Here is a 15,533-nt window from a genome sequence, read left to right as displayed (position 1 = left end):
TTTTTATATACATCTGTTTAATTTGCTTTAATGATTCCCACAATGGAAACCGATTTCAGCATTATTACCACTGTCCCTTTGAGTGCGTGCCTACCTACCTGTGGTTTTGACTGGAGATTGTATAAGCCACAAAATCTGAGTTTACCCATCAACCTGAACTAAAATGTGGTGTTGTACTAGAGTTAATGTGGCCTTTTACCTATAAACATGGGGAAAGTGATTTTATTTGTTTTATACATGCTTCAGTGTCCATGTGGTAGGAGACTGTACTGGTCTTAAATATTATCTAAACTTAACAATAAATGGCCTAATTTTTACTGAAATTTGATTATTTGTCGATTCTTTATTTACTCAACCACCTGATGCATTTCTCATTAGATGGAACCATTTTGTTTTTTCTTGTATTTTTTATGAAAATGTAGTTGTTCAGTTCATTTTTATATAACTTGCCTGTGCTGTTTGACATTAGTTACCTGAAAGATGAGACCTGAAGCGTTGAATGTCTTTCATGATTTTTCAAAGGTCATTGATGAAGCTTATGCTTCAGCGACTTTCAGATGGTTGTCGCCCTCTTGTGGTTGATGAAGGAAACGGAGCTTGAATGAACTTCGGTATGAAACTACAGGGGAAAAAAGCTTCCATTAATGTCGTCTGACTAGCGGAATAATAAACTTACGCTGATGATACACGGGCAACTTTTTGAGCAATGATGCCGGGCAACTTTGGCTATGTTGCCATCAACGGGCAACCAGGTGAGACACAGGGCCCACGACCGACAAAGTATCCAGATAGAAATTTGTTACCCATTATCAATGGGAAATTGCCCAAGCAAGCAACATTGCTCAAAAAAAGTTGCCCGTGTATCATCAGACTTACAAGCATGACAGCCACTCCACTATATTTAACAAAACTCCAGGCTAGATCTAAAGAACGAGCTTTTAAATCCGAAAAGACTGCCGAACATCCAATTTACCCCAAACGATTCAGTCGGAGTATCGATTAGCTTACCGTTTGACGGCTTCTTTAAGAAGAACCGACTCGAAAGATTGAACTATTTGCCAATAGGACATTGCTGGGCAACTTTTTGAGCAATGATGCCGGGCAACTTTGACTATGTTGCCATCAACGGGCAACCAGGTGAGACACAGGGCCCACGACCGACAAAGTATCCAGATAGAAATTTGTTACCCATTATCAATGGGAAAGTGCCAAGCAAGCAACATTGCTCAAAAAAAGTTGCCCGTGTATCATCAGACTTACAAGCATGACAGCCACTCCACTATATTTAACAAAACTAGGCTAGATCTAAAGAACGAGCTTTTAAATCCGAAAAGACTGCCGAACATCCAATTTACCCCAAACGATTCAGTCGGAGTATCGATTAGCTTACCGTTTGACGGCTTCTTTAAGAAGAACCGACTCGAAAGATTGAACTATTTGCCAATAGGACATTGCTAGTACATATTCTAGAGACGACTATACTGATGATGTTGTAATAGTTGAATTGTTATCAAAAAAACTATTAGTTTGTACACATACAGAGTATCTACTGAAAATGTAGTTAAGCTAACAGCGTCGCTACTTGTAGTTCGCTACTCCGCAACAATGTTTCAAGATTTTCAGTCAAGACTATTTCGTTTTTGTAAAATTATCTTGAATGTTTTCTTGAATCTTGAGTTAGGCTGTTATTGCGTCTGATTTACGGACTTTTTTCTGTCTCAAATGTCACTGCAATATGGAAGGCGGACGGGGCCAAAAGTCGCATTTCAGGCGTTCCGTTTAAAGTCATTTGGCCCCGTCCGCCTTCCATACTGCAACTTCACCATTGAAATCGATTAAACCGACAGTTGAGAGAAGATTGCGTCACAACGTAATTTACATATGTGACCCGTGCTGGCAAAATCGAGTCGGAATGTGCACGGGCTAATTTTGAGCTACAGGCAAAAAAGTGCATTTTTGTTTCGATTTTGAGGTTTTCACAAAAATGAGTTCATTAAGCCCTCGTCTAGCGATCCCAAATGCTCCAAATAATTATTTTAGATGTTTAATTATCTTTATTTGTACGTTTTCCGAGGCCTAACTTTCTCAGCTTGCTTCTCACGCTGACTGAAATTATATTAGATCTGTGCATTACAGTAGGTCTTATAGCTGTATCTGTCTGTCTCATTAATGTTAACAATAAAAGAAAAGAGATTTGAACTGCTTTTGTAGTTTTAAGAATCAATTTATTTGTAATGAACAGACTAAAGGGATTTTTACATTTGATTAGGCCTGTTTGTTTTTCTTACTTGAATGCATCTGTTTAGATGTAAAATGCAAAAGTGAATGCATTGTTTCTTTCTAATATTTGTTTTCTACTGTTTTTTTTTTTTTTTTGCATCTGTTTTTATTTATAATAACAAAGATAAAATAAAAAAATAGCTATATTGTGATTATTAATATAGTAATTATTATTAAGAAAAGAACTGGCGGAAAAGATGCAACGTTGCTCTGTGATTTTGCTTTGGAACTTTCAGAAAACTTTGAACTCGAATTTTCTCAAAATTGACTTTGCTGATTCTAACAGGTGTAAGCTCAGTCATTTTTCGTCTGATTCCATGCATCATTCTGAAGGTCTTTTAATAGAGAATGTGAAAATAAAAAGAACTCATTTTTGAAAATTTGCTCATTGTGACTCATTTTGCCAGCACAGGTCACATGTGCAGTTGACTCAAGCTTTTTATTATTATTAATAAATGGTTATTGTATTATCAATATTATGTGTTTAAATATTTAATAAACATCGTATATAGTTGTTTTGATAATTTTGCTGTTTCCACAGTTTTATGAAAGTAAAAAGACAAAACAATAAGCCACAGTGGTTTATTGCTTCATCACATAATCTAAAGGAATTTTTATTTTGGCATTTCATTGTCACCATACTTAGTTTTAACAAGCAGATCCAACCTGATTTGCTGCTCACAACAATGGAGGGGCTTATTCCGCCCAGAGGAATGTTTATTGATATTGCACACTGCAAGATTCCTCATATTTAGGACACAATAAACTGAATGAGCTTTTTTCGTAGTTTCATAGAAAAGGCAAAAATATGCATATTGAAAGGGATACCTTGAATTGGTCAGGCAGTTAGCAACTTATTTTTGACAATACAAAATTGCATTTACATGGTTGACATCTGATTATAGTCTGAGCTTATAACATTATTAATTCGTTTTTGGTCATAGTAGTTAAGCGCAGGTGCTGTAGATGGTGATTTTCTGACGGAGTTCTTGCAGTACATCTCTGGCCTCATTCTCCAGCCCATCCGTCTCCTGAGCTTTCTCCACCAGAATGTGCTGATTTATCACAAATGATCTCTCCAACTCTGGAAGAGTTAAAGAGAAAGAAAAGTGAGGAATCATAGGCAAATCTATAATCTAATATTCAAGTCTGTGAGCAGTTTTACCTCTTAGTCTCTGTAGTTTGTTTGTGGCACCTATTAATAGATCTTTTGCCTCCTGGCGTAGTTGCACAGCCTTCTGATGAGCTTTAAACACACCTGCTGCCTTTTGATCTGTCAGACCACTGACCAGTTAGTATTTAGGTCACACATGTGAGTCAAACTCTTAAAATAGACAAATATACAAATGCTGCGTGTAAGGGTCAAAAGCATATAAGAGCGTCCCAGATTTAAAACAAATAAAAAGAAAGAACCAAAAGTTTTGAAAACCGAAAACCAAAAAAAACTGCTGTATGGCTATAATCATATGTATTCAAGAAACGTATCGGTTTAATGTCTGTGGTGTAACCAAGAAGGTAAAAGTAATATTTTCCTTACACCTTAAATATATTTAACTTGATATTTATATCTTAACATTTCAAATGTTTTTAAATATATTTTTTCCAGGTTAAAATATGATAAATTGTTCATTCATTGTTAATAATTCAAGGAGAGAGTTCCACCACACGATTTCTTAACTGAACTAACCTTGCCTTTTAATATAAGGACTAATAATAAAAGATTATGCCAAACTACTTGCTACATTTTTATTTTCTGGACATTCCTTCTTTATTCTTCATGATGTATCACTCTAACATTTTTTACTTTATGTCCTCCAAAGCATTATCTAAATGTATTGTAATACATACATTAAAAACATATTCAACATATTATCGTGTAGGCTATTCAAGAATCTGTATGTGTAAATTTCATTTGAATGTATTTTTTAAATAAATGAACAACATCACTGTTAAAAGCTAGTTACCCGTTCTGTGTGCTCGATTTCTGCTGTGATGTTTTCAGTTTGTCTCGGAGTTTGATCTGCACTACTGGACGTTTCTAGAGTTTTCTGTTGGAGTTCGTCAACCTCTCTCTCAAGATCCAGAAACTTTCCTGTGCTGCTACTCAGTTTGAACTTCAGTTTTTGATTGTACCTGTAGACACACATTTTATAGAATTAAAAAAAAAAAACAGATTATGTTTAAAGGACACATAGGGATTTTAAAGGCAGGCCTCTCTCTCATCTTTTTAAGTGGGAGAACTTGCACAATTGGTGGCTGACTAAATACTTTTTTGCCCCACTGTATATACTCACATCAGTGATTTGTTGTTTGGTTGGCAGCAGTCTGAGCACGCACAGTATCCTCTAGAGTTTCCTTCACTTCATCAGTGGTCTGTTTCAGTGCTGTAGCTCTCTCACTGTGATACACACACAATGACACAAAACACACACAGTTATGTGTGCAAAGGATGTTTTTGTGTTGCAGGGGTAGATTTTTTATTACAGTACATGTAACAGACTTTATGTGTTTTTTTAGAAGGTTCCTTCTCATTAAAATATTCTTGTGTGTGTATATATAATTTTTTTTACTATGCCATCATTTATTTTTTTCTGCTTTTCAAATGATAATCTAAACATAGAGTGAAATGTGAACTATTTCAATATTTACTGTGTGAAAAAAATGTATATAATTTTTTACACAAATTATGATTGTCCCTTAGATGCAACACCATTTAGCCAAAAATAGACGGCAGTGTCAGTGAAGAGCATGCTTGAGGTCAAATAAGGTACTTCAAATAAATCAAATATCACTGAAGAATATTTTTTATAAGTGCGTTACAATCAAGCTGTGATAGTAGTCTTAAAATGATTTATATTCAGTTATATTTGTCATGTTAATTTATATTTTGTATTGATTTTTTATTACAACCAGAGGTACCGCAGGTAGATATCAACATACAGTAGATAGCAGGGCCTTCAAGAGCCTCTGTCTTGGACAAAGAGGAGCCCTGGAGTCAAAAAGGTTGAAAATCTTGTTTTGTATCTACTGTTGGACATTGTTAGTGGACAAATTAAATAAACAAGTGAGTTTTAAAAGTATACTTTTGAAAGTTTAATGTCTAAAAGGCCCACATAGAGTGCGTGTGATTACTCACTTGGCAGCCTGTGCTTCTTGTAGGAGTCTCTCTGCAGTGCGAGTATTCTCTGCCGTCTGGGTCAGTCTGGCCACATGTTGGCGGATCTCCGTGGTCACGTTCTTTAGTGCACCAGGCACTGACACTGGCAAACTGTTTCATCACCTCATCAGCTACTTCCTCTATACGCTTTGGATCAGTTTCGTCTACACAAACAATCAGATTCAAGTTTTTCACATAAATATTCAGATTTTTACTGTATTTGTGACATGATATAATCATTTATATATGATCTACCATGGTCTTACTGTATATATCAACGGTTTGTAGCAAAAAGACAATGGATATAAGTTGTTATACTTTTCACAAATATAGTGGCATTTCATGCAGATCTGCATACCTTGCAGACTATACATTGTGTGTTTGAAGTCTGTTAGTATGCTATTCTGAACACAGCCAAAGTGTGACAAGAGTGTTTACTATATGTGACAATCCATACTTGTGAGGAAGTCTTTGCTGAATGAGGTCTCTTGAGCTCCTCATTGGTCTGTTCCACTCGTGCTTTGCTCTGATTGGCTCTCAGTAACACATCCTGAGCATTGAGCTTGGCCTTATCTGCATGTCCTCGAGCATCTGACACCTGCAAGAAACACACATGCATGTCCTTATTTGCATGCCTATACTTATCAAAAACAGTTTTGCTGATTAATATTTTTCTGGAAACTGTGATCCATTTTTCAGGGTACTTTGATGAATGTCAATGTAAAAGTCTTTACTGTCACTTCTGATGAATTTAATGTGTTTGCAGAATAAAAATATTAATAAAAAAAAAAAAAACGCATACTAACCCAAAACTTTGGTAATGTGTATGTTATACATTTCAATTTCAGGGGATTTAATTAATAAATTAAAGGGGTCATATGATGTTTCTACTCACCATACTGTGATGATGCCCTGTCCGGCCGGAGCGATGAGACAAAACCAATAAAACCCATTACAAACTAGGCATTTGTTGCATCTAGAGGGGACATAATTACTGATAATAATTACTAATACTGTCTTTTTACGCGTTGCATTGCATCACGCCACGTAAACATAAAACCATGTCTGCATTTGTGATCGGAGAAATAACAAACAACATGCGCTACTCTACACTGCTCAAAACTCGTGATTGAATAATCAGTGGAAAATTCTTTAAATATGAAAACGTACTTACAGGCTATGTGTCAGAAGAGCCAGACTGTCCTTGCAAAGTTGGAATTGCCCCACTTTATAGAAACAGCCTTTGTGCACAGACGGTATTGTAGGCTACTCTCCCAGGTTCAGGAAACAGTCCTCCATAAAATGTGTTGCACACATCTGAATATTTGGTTTTAACTGTTCTGGAACAGTGTTGTAAATACAACTTAACCACTGATTTCTAGTTGTGTCCTCTTTTGGAAGACCAAACAAAGTAGTTTCGCTTTCACAAACGAAACACACAGCGTCTCCACGACATGGCGGCGGTGGTAACAATACTACAGCGAGAATCAAAGTTACGCCTTCTTTCTTTGCGTGAACATTTGGGCTATGTTATGCAAATCTTCCCACACAGTGACGTAGACATGTGGGGGCGTGTTTAAACGAGGCGTTTTAGGAGGGCGAGGACGAGTCTTAACTTTTATAAAGAATATCTCTTTGGGTTTGAGACTTTAGTATTTGCAACTTTAGGGATCTTAACTATTCACCAACAGCTTGTAACACTCCAAAGAGAAAGGAAAACTTGAAATCGCATTATATGACCCCTTTAATGAATTATAATAATACTGTTGTGAATAGCTACCATATTGTTAAGCTTGTCTACTTCTCTTAAAGCGTGCAGGAAATCTTGTTTTTTTTACTTTGTTCTAAGTCTCTTGAATTTGAGTCACAATGGTCTCACATACTTCCCCACCACACTGGGATGTGCCATCCTCGCTCATACATCCCAGACCACCACAGTTTCCGCAACCATCTAGACCGGACACCCCTCCGCACACCTACACACACACATTTACACATTCAATAACTCATGAAAACATAAGTCTGATACATTCAAATAATAAGCACATTGTTTCACTTTTGACTAATATTTCTCAAAAGTACTTATGCTATGTGTCTGAGAACTGATTAGCACAAGCACCAAAATAGTAGTCTTGGGTAGCCAGAGCTTCAGACTGACGGCAGAGCCTGGGATGTTTCCAGCGCGGCTCTCCGCGCTCTCAGCTGGGTCTGCTTTGCCACCAGGTCCCGGATCTGCTTCTCCACGGCCTCCAGCTCGACCTGCACCGAATGCAGCTCGAACGTGTCCTCACCTGCACTCAAAGGTAGACACACATCCGCCATTAAAGCAAGTAACAGTGAGTAAAACAATGGTAATGTGTGTGAATAGAGTATTAGTGTAAGCGAGATTAGCTGCTACCACGCTGGCGATGCTAGCGGGCTATATGCTAATAGCGGACTCGGAAGTCAAAAATAGAACTAGTGCTAACAAAGCGCTCTGGTTGTTTTTGTTGTAGAATACGATAGGAGATATATTCACACGTTATAGAACTGAAAAGGATGGTGTATAAAATTGATTTTAAGATAAAAAATGGGACGACAAAAAATTAACTTGACGGAGCTCAAACTCAAACCACACGGCAGCAAAGACGGTCTGGGAACCTTGGCCGTTTTGAATGGCCAAGGACCGCCCAAGAGGCCATATGACGGACAGGTAAAGAAACCAGTCACGTTTCGTTTTGTGCCGTGTCATGTTTAGGGGCGTGGAAATGTTCCCACAATAACAGACTGGTGTGTAAAGCTATTGGACTTATTTGAAAGATTCTATGCCACGAACTTTCAATATTTCACATACTTTTGAAAATCCAGTGTTTCTTCCATGAGGGGGTTTGTCATCACGGCATCTTTGTTTCCAGGTGGAATTTTAAAGAAAGCGACACATACGTCTCCTGACAATCCTGTATAAGTCAACCAATCCGAGGACGACTTCGAAACTCCTGAAGTGTTTCCAATTTTGTGTGTCGTATGCATCAGACGTTCAGCCAACGGTCTGTGGGCATGACGTCTGAAGCTGAGACTACCAAAATAGTAATGCATGCTGACTCCTTTTGTGCCCAATAAAGTTCCTCCAATAATGAGTCTAGATCAGTGTCCTTACTGATACCTGAAACTCAGCCTATTATAAAAATTTAGGATGAAAAACTTTAACATTTGAAAAATTTGAAATGCTGCCTTTGGAACTAACTGAAAAACTCGGAACGTGTCGTGGAACTTGTGTGTGTCCTACATCATGCTTCACAATGTGTTTATGTTTACATCAACTGTGAGCTCATATGACTCTTAATAGTTTAAAAAGTAAAAAATATTTGTTGTTTTCACACTTATCGTATTGCTTCAGAAGACATTTGATACATCAACTGAGGTCATAGGGATTGTCGTCGTATTCATTTTGCATGTTTTTTTGAAGCATAAACATTTAATGAATACTATAATAGTATATAAATAATACTAAAATGTTCCCATTATGAAAGGTCGTGTTTGGTCATTGCGTCATTTCTATAATTTTTTTTTCTTGCACCAAGTTTAAAATAGCTATTATTGAACACAATGATGCATGCAATGTGAACGCCTACCAAAAAATTTAGGCTTCCTTAAGACCAATGAACTGATTAGCCATTTAGATAACCCACTAACTAGTTTTTTAAAAGATTTTTTTTAAATGTAGTTTAATTACCCGACGGCTTAGCTGTGAAAGGTCTGTGGAGTCCAGTTCAGATCCAATTTTGTCCAGCCTCTGTATATGCAGCTGATGTTTCAGGTTAAATTCTTTCTCTGTGCTCTCTAGTTTGGCCTCTGCAGCTTTCCGTATCTGGGCAGACTTTTAGGTTCTCCACAGCCTGCTGATGGTCAGCAGATACCTTCTCCAGATCTTTTTCAGATCGGTCCATAGACTTTCTCTGGACTGATGCTGTCTCACTAAGGTCAGGGGAAAGAAACTGAAATATCAAAACGTGAACAGTGTGAAAAAGAACTTTGCATGACTTAAATTTATGGCACTTTTTTGAAGCTATCACCATAAATACTTTCACAAGATTTAAAAAAAATCTTGGTTAAAGAGCTTTAAGCCATGAACCAAACCAAACAGGTAGAACCAGAACAAACTTTGATTTGAATCTATCTATCTATCTATCTATCTATATAGAGAGAATGTATGTCATTTGTAGTAATTCATGGGAGTGGGTGGGCACTAAGGTTTTTTTTTTGGTGTGGTTGGTTTGTTTTTTTTCTCTAATTTGTGGAGATTTCTTTGCAGAATCTTTTTTTTAACCAGGAATTCCACTGATAAACAATAACAAACAATTAAACAAAAAAAAGTTTAAATAAGGCAGACTGACGGCGTCAACAGAATCCTATAATATTGATTAACAACCTTGTAGCTCACAGCAGGTCTATCTTTAATAGTTTATAAGTTACAGTTAAAAAGAAAAGAAAAGAACCAGAAACCAGACTGCTGCACTGTGTTCTGCAGAAGAAAGGAAATCATTTGGGTTTGGAATGACATGAGGGTGAATGAATTATGTTAGAATGTTATTTTTTGTTGGTTGTTGAACCATTCCTTTAAAAGAGAGAGGAGAGTATATAAAAATAAAACAATGGACTGATATCAGTGTGAATGTGTAATACATACTTGGCTTGCTGCAGCATCCTCTGCATGTGTGTGAGCCTTGTCATCTTCCAGAATCTGTCTGAGCTGACTGGTTTCATCATCCAGATTTGATATGATGTCTTTATAGTGCGTAGCCATGCCAGTCTCTTTCATTTCCTCTACTGTATCCACCAGTCTCTGTGTGTGATTGGTCAGCTCTCCCACATTAACATCCCATTCGCGGAAACAATGATGACAGGCCTCGCAGTCAGGAAAGGTCCCAATGTAGCCACGTCCACATGAGTCACACCTCCGCCCCGCTATGCCCTCTACGCACATACACTCGCCAGTCATCTTATTACACTGTTGAGTGCCAATGCCTCGTGGATCAGTCGCATGCTGGAACACAAACATGCACAACTGATTTAAAAAATGAAACAATGCCAAAATTCTTATGATTTAAAATCTTGGATGTGAGTGCTGGAAGGAACAGTGAATTCTTGTATGTGTGTGTGCGCTGGAATGTGTGAGAACACATCTGCTTATTACCACGCATGGTATACTATGTGACGAAACGTCTCGGTTACGTATGGTAACCCTCGTTCCCTGAAGGAGGAAAAAGAGATGGATGACCGACGAATTGGGATCTCGCTTAGAGAGACCAATCTACTTCGAGTGTAAACTAAACGAGCCAATGCACATTGGCATGCGATTATTGTATCCAGCTGCCGCTGATCACAGCGTGAGTATAAGTAGGCAGCAGATGCAGCGCATATTCAGGTTTTTGCTGAGGAGCCGAGCCGGTGACCCGGCCACTCAGCGGGGGTACAGGAGCTGTGGCGACATGACGTGAACCATACGTAACTGAGACGTTCCCTTTCAGTCGGTCACTCCCGACGTCACTTGGGATCCCTAACAAAGGGCCACAGGTACTGCCCCTTCCAGTGTCCTGTGGAAGCCACCTGCGCCCCTACTTTTTGGCGTAGGCCAGGTCTTACCACAAGAGGACCAGCTACTGCTGCTATGGCACTACCCAATCAGTAAGACTGAATAATACTTGGAAAACGTACCCGTTCCACTTGGGACAGGGACGTTGCGGAAGCTCCAACCTTCCCAAAGGAGGTTTCGGAAGCAATACACATATGAACATTTCTTAGGTGCATATGGAAGATTGAAGGTGATTGTAATCCTCTTGGAATAGCAGAAGTCTGAAACACGGGCTCTGAGGCCATACCGTGGACTTTACACATATGGGATCCACTTAAGTCTCTACATATGGAACCCAGCTCTCTACCGGTTCTCACGGATTCATCGAGAGAGGGCCTGGCACCGGATGCTCCACCACGTCTGGCTGCCGAGGGGATGGAGGAGCTCAACAGGGTCTACTATATGGACTCTCTGGAGCGGTTTTAGCAAGTCGACCCGAAGCCGGGGCCACTCAGTGCTTCTACCCATTTGAGGTGAGAACACAGGAGGATACCGGCTCCGCACGAAGGCTATAGAATCTAGTGAACGTGTTAGGGGTCGCCCAGCCCGCAGCTCTACAGATATCTGCCAGCGAGGCACCACGAGCCAGCGCCCAGGAGGATGCAACACTTCTAGTTGAGTGAGCACGCAACCTGAACGGGCAGGGCACACCCTGTGCCTGATAAGCCAGGGTGATGGCATCCACTATCCAGTGGGCCATCCTCTGCTTAGAGACAGCATTATCTTCTGCCGGCCTCTGTGACAAAGAGCTGGTCTGAGGTCCTGAAGCTTTGTGTCCGGTCTACGTAGCACCTTAAGGCTCGGACAGGACAGAGCAAAGCTAGGGCTGGGTCTGCCTCCTTCGGGGGCAGCACTTGCAGGCTCACCACCTGATCCCTGAAGGGAGTAGTGGGAACCTTGGGCACATAGCCAGGCCGGGGCCTCAGGGTTACCTGGGAGTCGGCCGGCCTGAACTCTAGGCACGAATCGTAGACCGAAAACGCGTGCAGGTCCCCTACCCTCTTGATGGGGCCAGTGCAAGCAGGAGCAGAGTTTTCATTGACAGAAATTTCTGTCTGCAAAGGCTCAAATGGGCCCTGCTGTAGTGCTGTGAGCACTAGAGTCAGGTCCCAAGAGGGTATAGAGGGGGGCCATGGAGGATTAAGCCTTCTTGCCCCCCTAAGGAACCTGATGATCAGGTCATGCTTCCCCAGCGGCTTCCCTTCTACCCGTGGTTAGCAGCAATTGCAGCGACATAGACTTTGAGGGTGGAGGGAGACAGCCCTCGCTCCAACCGTTGCTGCAAAAAGGACAGCATGACTCTGATCGGGCATCTTCGGGTGTCTTCTCGGTGAGAAGAACACCACTCAACGAACAGGTTTCCACTTCAAAGCGTATCGTGTCTCGTAGACAGTGCTCTCGCTGAAGTGATGGTGTCAACTACCTCTTGGGGTAGGTCATCTAGAACCTCCGCGTCCCGTCCAGGGACCAGACATGAAGTTTCCAGAGGTCTGGACGTGGGTGCCAAAGGGTGTCCCGTCTCTGAGTCAGTAGATCCTTCCTCAGAGGAATCGGCCAAGGAGGGGCTGTCACGAGGAGCATTAGTTCCGGGAACCAGGTCTGGGTGGGCCAATAGGGCGCTGCTCCTCGTCCTCCCTGACCTTGCATAGTGTCTGTGCAAGAAGGCTCACTGGGGGAAACGCATACTTGCGAAGGCCCTGCGGCCAGCTGTGTGCCAGTGTATCCGAGCCGAGTGTTCCCTCGGTCAGGGAGTAGAACAACTGGCAGTGAGAGGTTTCTGGAGAGGCAAACAGGTCTACCTGAGTGGCTCCGAAACGTCTCCAAATCAGCTGGACCGTCTGGGAATGGAGTTGCCATTCTTCCGGGAGCGCAGCTCGAGACAGCTCGTCGGCTGCCCAGTTCAGCAGCCTCAGGAATGTGAACAGCACAAAGCGACCTCAGATGCTTCCGGAGGTGGCGGGCGAGTTGCGACATGTGATGGGAGCGCAGACCACCTTGTCGGTTGTTGTACGCAACTGTCGCAGTGTTGTCCGTGCGGACTAGTACATGCTTGCCTCGTAAGCACCCTTTGAGATGGATCAAGGCAAGGTGCACTGCCAGCAACTCGAGGCAGTTGATGTGCCAATGCAGTTGGGGCCCTGTCCAAACCCCTGACACTGCAAGCCCGTTGTACGTGGCCCCCCAGCCGGTGGTTGAGGCATCCAACCATGGTCTGTGGTGCAGAAGGGTCGACACATGAAGTACTCGTCCTTCAGGTCGATCGCTGCAAACCAAGCTCGGGGACGGATGCACCCTAAGATGTGTTCATACGTCAACATCTTGAATGGTAAACGGTGAAGGACCCGGTTCAAGACATGCAGGTCCAAGATTGGTCATAACCCACCGCCTTTCTTGGGTACAATGAAGTAGGGGCTGTAAAACCATTCATATCGGCTGGAGGGACTGGCTCTATCGCATTCTTCACCAGTAGGACTGTGATCTCTGCACCCAAGACAGGGGCATCTGCTGCTTCACTGAAGTAAAGTGGATGCCCCTGAACTTGGGAGGGCGCCGGGCGAACTGAATCGCATAGCCGAGCCTGACGGTTCAAAGAAGCCATCGAGACGGGCTGGGTAGCGCTAGCCAGGCTCCCAGATGCCACGCAAGGGATCTACAGGTGTACGAGCAGTGGGGCAGCGAGGACGAACGCAGGGACCCGGCCCGGGCGTCTCGTAGCCAGTCCGAGGCGGGGTCTGAGTGTGTGTAACACTGACCTGCGTTCGAGCAGAGGGTGCGTGGGTAGTGCGTTGGTTCGTCCTCCCGATCCGCCCACTGCTGCTCACTGGCGAGAGAGGAGGGTGAGTGTGATACGACACTGGATCGTCCACAACCCCCCGTCCCCTCTGGGGACCCAGAGATAGAGGAAATTGTTCTTTTGTCGATTATTTGTCGGGAAAAAACTAAAGATTCTCCACCCGGACCCCCTCCGGGGGAGGGAGTGGTGAATTCACCATCTCCCGAAGAGCAGGTCCCTCACCCTGCTGGGCAAAGTTCTCCACTGTGTCGCCAAAAAGGCCGGTCTGGGACGCGGGGGCGTTCAAGAATCATGTCTTGTCCATCTCGCGCATGTAAGCCAGACACAGCCAGAAAAGAGGAAATTGTTTGTTTGGTTATAGTTCAATAAGAATACTACACACTTATGCTTAAAGTAAGAGCAGACCCTTATTCAAATAAACTCTGGGTCTCTTGAACTCAGAGAGAAGAGAATAAATCACACTGACACAAATAAACAGATATGCATATACTTTCCAACCAGTTTAAACATTCTGGGAGTCTATTTATGCTGTGTGCATGCATGTATTTGTTTGTAGCAGCCAGTCTTACAAGGACAACTTTGTCAGCTTACCATGGAAACATTGTCTGGTAACATTTTAACCATGTATTGGAGGAATCCATTAAGTTTTCGGATGCTATCTTGCATTTGAGTTACACAAGAATAAGAAATACTAAGAATTTCTCACTTAATCGCTTAATCGCTTACTCACTTAAAGAGAACCAATCTACATTAAAATCAACTGCTGGCAAATATATTGGAGATTTCTCTGAAATAGATAAATAAGACTTTCTGGAATTCTCCAAAATAAGGTAAAAATGTGAACTAATGGGATCCACTTAGGTCTTACATATGGAACCCAGCCTTCTACCGGTTCTCGAGGATTCAGCGAGTGAAGGCCTGGCGCCGGACGCTCCGCCACGTCTGGCTGCCGAGGGGACGGAGGAACTCAACAGGGTCTGCTGTATGGACTCTCTGGAGTGGTTTTGCAAGCCGACCCGAAGCCGGGGCCTCTCAGTGCTTCTACCCATTTGAGGTGAGAACACAGGAGGATACCGGCTCCGCACGAAGGCTATAGAATCTAGTGAACGTGTTAGGGGTCGCCCAGCCCGCAGCTCTACAGATATCTGCCAGCGAGGCACCACGAGCCAGCGCCCAGGAGGATGCAACACTTCTAGTTGAGTGAGCACGCAACCTGAACGGGCAGGGCACACCCTGTGCCTGATAAGCCAGGGTGATGGCATCCACTATCCAGTGGGCCATCCTCTGCTTAGAGACAGCATTATCTTCTGCCGGCCTCTGTGACAAAGAGCTGGTCTGAGGTCCTGAAGCTTTGCGTCCGGTCTACGTAGCACCTTAAGGCTCGGACGGGACAGAGCAAAGCTAGGGCTGGGTCTGCCTCCTTCGGGGGCAGCACTTGCAGGCTCACCACCTGATCCCTGAAGGGAGTAGTGGGAACCTTGGGCACATAGCCAGGCCGGGGCCTCAGGGTTACCTGGGAGTCGGCCGGCCTGAACTCTAGGCACGAATCGTAGACCGAAAACGCGTGCAGGTCCCCTACCCTCTTGATGGGGCCAGTGCAAGGCAGGAGCAAAGTCTTCATTGAGAGGAACTTCAGCTCAACCGTCTGCAAAGGCTCAAATGGGCCCTGCTGTAGTGCCGTGAGCACCAGA

The 15,533-nt window shown here is 42.6% G+C and overlaps 1 long non-coding RNA gene across 1 annotated transcript in view; it reads right to left on the bottom strand.

The window, feature by feature from the left end:
* Positions 1–2,765: 2,765 nt before the first annotated feature.
* Positions 2,766–15,533, bottom strand: part of LOC107567671 (uncharacterized) — a 17,831-nt gene continuing 5,063 nt past the window's right edge. Inside the window, exons 3-10 of the long non-coding RNA XR_001606667.1 lie at positions 10,104–10,460; positions 9,150–9,391; positions 5,895–6,035; positions 5,417–5,601; positions 4,575–4,678; positions 4,245–4,413; positions 3,446–3,553; positions 2,766–3,364 (exon numbers count right to left, since the gene is read on the bottom strand). This is a non-coding gene — a long non-coding RNA (uncharacterized lncRNA). The remainder of the gene's footprint in view (positions 3,365–3,445; positions 3,554–4,244; positions 4,414–4,574; positions 4,679–5,416; positions 5,602–5,894; positions 6,036–9,149; positions 9,392–10,103; positions 10,461–15,533) is intronic.

Source organism: Sinocyclocheilus grahami, unplaced genomic scaffold, assembly GCF_001515645.1.
Source record: "Sinocyclocheilus grahami isolate Dianchi unplaced genomic scaffold, SAMN03320097.WGS_v1.1 scaffold1178.1, whole genome shotgun sequence".
Taxonomy (NCBI): Eukaryota; Metazoa; Chordata; class Actinopteri; order Cypriniformes; family Cyprinidae; genus Sinocyclocheilus; species Sinocyclocheilus grahami.
Note: the sequence above shows the minus strand (reverse complement) of the source record. Positions and strands in the feature narration are given on the sequence as shown.